We start from the raw sequence: 7,073 nt of genomic DNA on the forward strand, positions 1-7,073 counted from the left end.
TCACCCCAATTATTGACCAACCTTTGATAAGAATCACATTCCCCCACATAACTATGCCATTATGCTCTTACTCCTCTTATATCTCTTACTCCTCTTGTCTAATTTTTTATTTTGGGGCACTACTGGTGTGGAATCCATGGATTTGTCCTCATTTGTGTCCTCTTCACTCCAGGATACATTGTCATATGACGTGGTACTTGGACTCAAGGGTTTTATTTCTCGAATTGAGCTAATATGCAAGTCAGATTCCCTTTCAACCTCAAAATCAAATTTTGTCAGAGCGGTTCAGTCTCTGAGTCACATTGAATACAATCTTCTGAGGCACTAGTATCTTGGATGTCATTCAAGTCTTCACTTTTTGTATCCTTAGAAGACATAACTTAACATATTCATTGGTGCAACTTGCAGAATTTCTTCACCCTCAAGTTTTACCCAAGTTGTTCCTCTAGTTTTCCAAGTATCTATGGTTGTTGCGAGGTGTACCCAATCAACGTTGCTCGACTCAGCCATTCCAAGTAGGACATCCATATAAGGAGAGTCGCCCCCAATATCCGTGTCCTTTTTACATGTGTAACAATACTTCAATGGAGCTGAGTGAATTTCCAGTGAATTATGGTGTCTAATCGATTGTCAATTATAAAATTGTTCCCTAAAGGGTACATTTGACCGCTTACAATATCAACTCTAGTGATAGAGCCTGGGAACTGTAAGTAGACGTGATTTCTAGAACAGTCATGTACCATATTTGCTTCCCTCATGAAAGGACGCCCTAAGATCATCTTAAATGACATAGGATGCTTGGAGAAGTCCAAACGATGAAGATATGCCTTACCTTGTGTCCAAGGACCTTGATCTTGAGATCTTTCAACATTCCAATAGGCCTAATGATAGATCCATTGGCCATTTTTACCACTACGTTCGTGACTTCAAGATGAGGTCTTCCCATAGATACCCAACAGCTTTTTGTTACAATGCTCACTCTTGCACCACCATCAAGGATTCCCTTTATAGTTAATCCTTTAGTAGTGATTGGTAGGATTGCATTAGATTCATCACCTTCAAAGTATTGCCCCAACTTGTCAGCATGTAGTTCAATAATTGAGCTTTCATCTAGTTTGGGTTGTGGGTCCAAGTGTTCCTCCTCAATTGGGATTTCATTGGGCCTAATCATTTGTGCAAATTATGGTAGGCCGACTTTTAGTTCTCCATTGAGAAATGCCCGAAGAGCCAATATATAACTTTGGATCCCTATAATTTAGACATTATAGTGGTTCTGACTTCAGAAGCCACGAAATTCGTTAATTTGGCAATGTTCAAGGACACTTTTTGAGATTCTAGTCCATGACCTAAGACTGGTGAAGATGGGATCTCCATTTCTTTGATGGGGTCAGGTATTCCCTCACTAAATATTCTTTCAATCAAGAAAGGTGTATGCCCACTTTCCGATGTTTTGAACTCACTTCCTTCCCAGATGCTACTTGGTATGGCCAGTGGGTTGGGATCTCCTTGAGGTTGCGGTTGTGTGAGGAACATTGTATTCGTAATCCTAATCTGCCTAGGTTCTGACTCAAGCCCTCTTTGGGTATCCTCTACCAAATTCCTTAAATGTTTTAACTCGTTCAATCTCTTCTACAAGGTTTGGGTAGGTCCCAATTTTTTTTGTGGTTCCCTTGGGTTTTGGTCCTTGTGGCTTCTCTTGGAGGCTCTCGCTTGCTTTGGTTAGCCTTGAAGACATTTGTTGCATCATCAATGGTATGGGAGTGATTTCCTTATGTCTTCCCCTAATTGTGTCTTTGCTTGATTCCTCTTGTGGTGGTCCTCATTGTTTTTTTATCTTATGGTGGCAGTTTTAATCTCCATGGTTTCTATTGAATCGGAATCATACACGGGGTCATCACCAGTCCCTATGTTGGTCTTTGAACTAGGGCTTGAATTTGTAGCTTTTAGTGATCTCTTCCTTTGTGTTTTCTTCTTTATCGCTCGGCCAATTGATGCAGCATCTCTCTCTTCAAGGATGTAATTTTGGTTTTGGAGCATTGATTGTGCGAGTGCGTTCACTGGTACTACATGTGTAGTTTATGGTGCCCCATCGGTAATCTCGATCAAGCTCAATGGTGTAATCTTTGGTGCATTTGGATTATTAGGGCATTGGGCAATCAAATGATCTATGCCACAACAATTACAAGTGAGTATTGGCATTGCCGATGTACTCCCTTGACTTGTTTGCACTGGTGCAACATTCCTTTGCATTCTAATAGGACACTCAACTACCTGATGTGGTCCACCACATTCGTAGCATTAAAGAGGCGGTCTCTTGGCAATGACATTGATGTTTTGGCCTCTTAATGCAAGAGCACTAGCTTGATATACATGCTTGAATTGTCCCCAATGGTCCTCCTTGTAGTATTGGGGACACTCCTCAAGAGTATGATACGCGAGTCTATATCATCGTCACAATCCAAATAAGTACTAGATGGCTCACAACCTACTTGGTTCATAGGGGTAACTCTTGGATGCAGAGGCTGCGGTCCTAGCATTGGAGAGGGTAATGGCGTGGTTTGGACAACGTTTTGGATTCTAGGGACCATATGTTGTGATGGTTGCTCAATGGGTGGGGCACACATTAATGCAAGAACTCAACATGAGTCTGTCTAGGCTAAGGGTGGTCTATTTTCCAATATGCGTTTAAGCACTAGGCAATCCTTAGCTTGATGGCCATACCTACCACATGCATTGCAAGCCCCATTAAACTTTTACTCTAACGCTAGGGAAATCAGTGGTGCTATGTGGTCCCAAGCAAATAGAGCATCATTGTTGCTCCCTTCTTGGATACATATGATTATTTTGGGGAGTATGATTACCCCTAAGGCTTTCTTGAATAGCCTTGGTGAGGTCGGCCAAAGTCATCTCAGATATCTTTGGCTCTTTCACGATTGGCTTTAGGGTCACCGACTCATGCCCAATTGCTTTGCATGCAGGTGGATTTTGGTTCAACACACACTCTTTCGCCTTCAATCATTAAATTGTCTTCCAATTGGATTGCATTGGTGGTGACTTCTTCCCAAGTAGTGATACCTCTAATGACTAGGCCATTATAGATGTCCTCATGTCGCAGTCCCCTAATGAATCTATCGATAAGTTGCTTATTGTTGAAATGCTCATTTGGATTACAACAAGAATTCAAACGCTTCAAGCGACTAATAAAGTCTCTCACTGACTCGCCTTCCTCCCGTTGGCTTTCTGGAGCTGAGATGCTACGCCCCAACACTCCCTCTCATATGTACTCTTTCAAGAAAAATCTCCTAAAAGTAGGATAGTGCGTGCACTTTTCATTCCTTAGAGTTCTATACCAATCCCCCACCTTCCACTTAGAGTCAAGCTTAAAGCCTTGCACTTATGTATTTCATTGCGCTCTTCTAGTGAATCACATATGTGTTCACATACCTCACTATGCTTTCTAACATCTCCGTCTCCATTGAATTTTTGTGTGAGCTTGTCCACTTCTACTGCCTTACTCCTAGGCTCTCTATTAAGTGTGCTACGCATATTTTCAGCAATAGATCGATCAATATCTTCATCAAATGTTATCAAGTCACCCAAGTGAGTAGATATAGTGGACAGAGGTGCTCTCGGGACTGCATATGGAATGGGGATTGGCATTGGATTTGACATATGGGAGATTCTTGGGTTCCAAGCTTGGTACGCTATTGCGCCATGTGGTGGCCCAAAGTTCATGTGTGGCCCTAGGCATAGCAGACACAAGATGTGACATGTTAATGCTAGCTAGTATGGCTCCACTAGAATAGGGACTTGGATAGGGTGGTGATGGAGCGTAAAGCTGTCGAAACAATTGGGGGTGTAGGAGCTACATGGGCATGATATCCATGGTGTACTTTTTGACATGCTCCTTACTGGGAGGCATAGTAGCCGTAGTGTCTTTGAGGGAAAGATGAGCTAAATTTAGAAAGGTACAACTATTGTTTGTGGGCTCAGAATGTATCGAAACTCCATGCGAAACAACATATGATGGATCCATGGGACTTACTGAGAGAGTCTCCATTGTTTCATCTTTCTCGTATCCAAGAATCTTCATAGGACCCATCAAAGGAATACTAATTCCCTTGTTTTGCCTCTCCGATTGGACAACCCCATGGATGACATCACAGACCATCTGTTGCCGCTCCTCTAGAATTGTGGCACTAGACATGGATTGTACAACCTCTAACCAACCCACATGGTATGTGTAGCCCGTGTATAGGTTGATCAAAGTCTTGGTTTGTAGGTCATACTCCCAATTTTCAATGAGAAATATCCCCTCTAAGCCCGGAGTGCTAGAGGTCCTTGAAGTGGAGGCATTATGGTTCCCTATGACAACTGGTAATTCAAGAGCACTTGGTTGCTCGTTTTGGCATGATTGTTGTCATAGAGGTCTTTGTTTTCATGGATCGGCGTTGCTCTGTTATATGTAGGCTCTCAATTCCCCTTTCCCTAGCTGCTTGCATATATCGTTTGACTCCTGTACTTCGGCAAGACTCCTACCATCGGGTAGTAGAACTTCAGAGGGTGATGGCTTGATAGGGTCTTTAGTGAATTCAGGGGGTAGGATAACGACATGGACACTCTTGTGAGTACAAAGTCTACATGAGAAGTGAAAAGCAAATCTACCTCCCCATCACCTTCGTTTACTTCACTAGCTATATGCTAAGAAAGAGAGGCTCGACGAATGGTCTCCATTAGGCGTTTAAACACACTAGCACTTGGTTGTGGAGCTGAGACATGTACATTTTGGTTTGTATTTTTTGGGTATGGGGTAGGGTGTCCCTCCATCATGTCGGAATCATAGGAAGAGTCACTAGCCACCGCGATGTGTGGGTCTTGGGTTGCACTATATTGGATCCTAGCCGAAGGCCCGAAACCTAATGTGGGTGGATAATGGGTTCCTGTGTAGTTTGAGGTACTCTCTAATTGCTTAGACTCTAGCACTCGTCCATAGCATAAATACATGTGATGTGCGTATCCTAAAAGTGTTGACAAGTACCCTAAGAGGCCTCGCCACTAGCTAGTTTGGTCGTTTTTACTTGATTTTTCTCATTTTAAACCCTTTTTTAATGGGCTTGATGTGGAATGGGTCATGTGAGCTTGAAATGAGCGTACCGATTGGAGGGATGTGACGTGCTTTACAACACACAATTTGGCTATTAAAAACTCTTGTGACCCCAAAATAGATGGTTTCTACTTAGGAGTGTAGACACAAGAGGGAAAGTTAAAGGAAGCTAGTGGAGGGAAAAGGTGGAGCCTAGATCGTGACATGCTTCCTTTTGCCCTTGAGAAGCGGGATATATATATAATATGATACCCACTATTCTTTCACTTGGAAGGAAGCTATGGAGGACCCTACTCCCTATATATATAAATCAAGACTGAGGCCGGGGCCAATGGGGCTCTTTCTTTTTCTCGCCTAGGGCTTAGTTGGAGTCTTTTTTTTTTTGTCAATTCAAAAATCCTAGCCAATTGCAAGGCGTTTCTGTTTTTTGTTTGTTTTTGTTTTTTGGTTTTCTTTTTCTAAGTTGACCTCAACAAGAACATATATTTACAAAAAAACTGGGATACATTTGTAGAAAACTTGAAATTACCATGCCTTAACACAGATTTGCAGAAAAAAGAAAATAGCCGATCGTTGAAATACGAAAGAACAGTGAATAGAAATGCGACAAAACATTGAACAGAAATGCAACAGAGCAATAATTGACCAGAAATAGCAGATTGTTTGATATCATCGTATCTAGATTTGCACACATAGACAACACACACCCACTTCCCAACCTTTCTAACATGTAAAAAAATGACCTTAACACAACATGCAGGCTGCGGTTGGAGCTTGGTATAGAGTGGCTCCCCGGCAATGGCGCCAAAAATGTCAACTGCTGGGACTTGCTAAACACTGTGTGCGAGCCATAGGGCTACAAGTACACAAACTATGCATACATGCAAGCTCTACGGATGCACATTGGCGTGTCACTCACCTCCTACCATTGAGGGAATCCGCTTAGCACCGAGAGGAAGAAGCCACCGCGCAGCTAACCGCCCTTCTCGCTGCCTCCTTACTCCCGCTACTCAATCACCTACGCTCTCTCTCGCTCTTTCATGCTCACATACATACAACAGAAGAAGATAAGGCAAGAGTAAGCTTCATACATTCAGAATGAATCAAAAGATTAATTGTACAACCTTATCTATGGGTTGGTCCGTTCCTTTCACATACGAGCACCCACATTCAACCAATTGGCACTAAACAAGTTTGGTGCGCCTCTCATTGGCGATCACCAGCCCTAGACTATAGACCTACGAGACCGACAAGCCTGGCCCATAACTGAATACAAATAATAATAATAAGGATGACATGCAAAGTTAACATGGACCACATCCATTATCTCCAGATAGCTTTAGGTTGGCATGTGTGGATAATAACACATTAGCTCCCATTCTCACCTTTTGGTTAGCCATACTGCCCAATTTTGGAGGCTTTTGGGATTTGTTTTGGACTCGCAAATATCCCATGTTTTGTCCCATAAAATCCCAATTGAGTCATTATTGAATTTTGTTGGCACTTCTGAAAAATGCATTCAAATTTAAGAACTCTCTAGTTCACTATATATAATTGACCCTTCTACTATTTTTATTTTCTTTCACTATAATGGCCAATTCTACAGAGAGAAATTCATTTAAGTAGACCAAAAATGAAATTTGGTGACACAAAAAGATAATGGAAATCAATCATTGATCCTTTTTTTTTCTTTTTGTCTATGCTGCAAGGAAAGAAACTTTGCAGAGGAAGAACAATGTTTGCTCTTATCTCGTCACCTATAGTTGTAAGGATCTCTTTTTTCACCTCTCTTCTTTCTTTGATGTGGTTGTCTACGTCAATGTTAAGATTGCGATATATTAGTGAGACTACTCTCAAATAGTTCACCACAAGGCTATTAAATATAGCCATTGATATATTATTTTCTACTATCCTTGTTTGCAAGGAGATCATTAACATCCCATGCAAAGTAGGATACAACCAGATGTTA

The sequence above is a fragment of the Adiantum capillus-veneris genome, chromosome 6 (assembly GCF_014529385.1).
Source record: "Adiantum capillus-veneris isolate H3 chromosome 6, ASM1452938v2, whole genome shotgun sequence".
Taxonomy (NCBI): Eukaryota; Viridiplantae; Streptophyta; class Polypodiopsida; order Polypodiales; family Pteridaceae; genus Adiantum; species Adiantum capillus-veneris.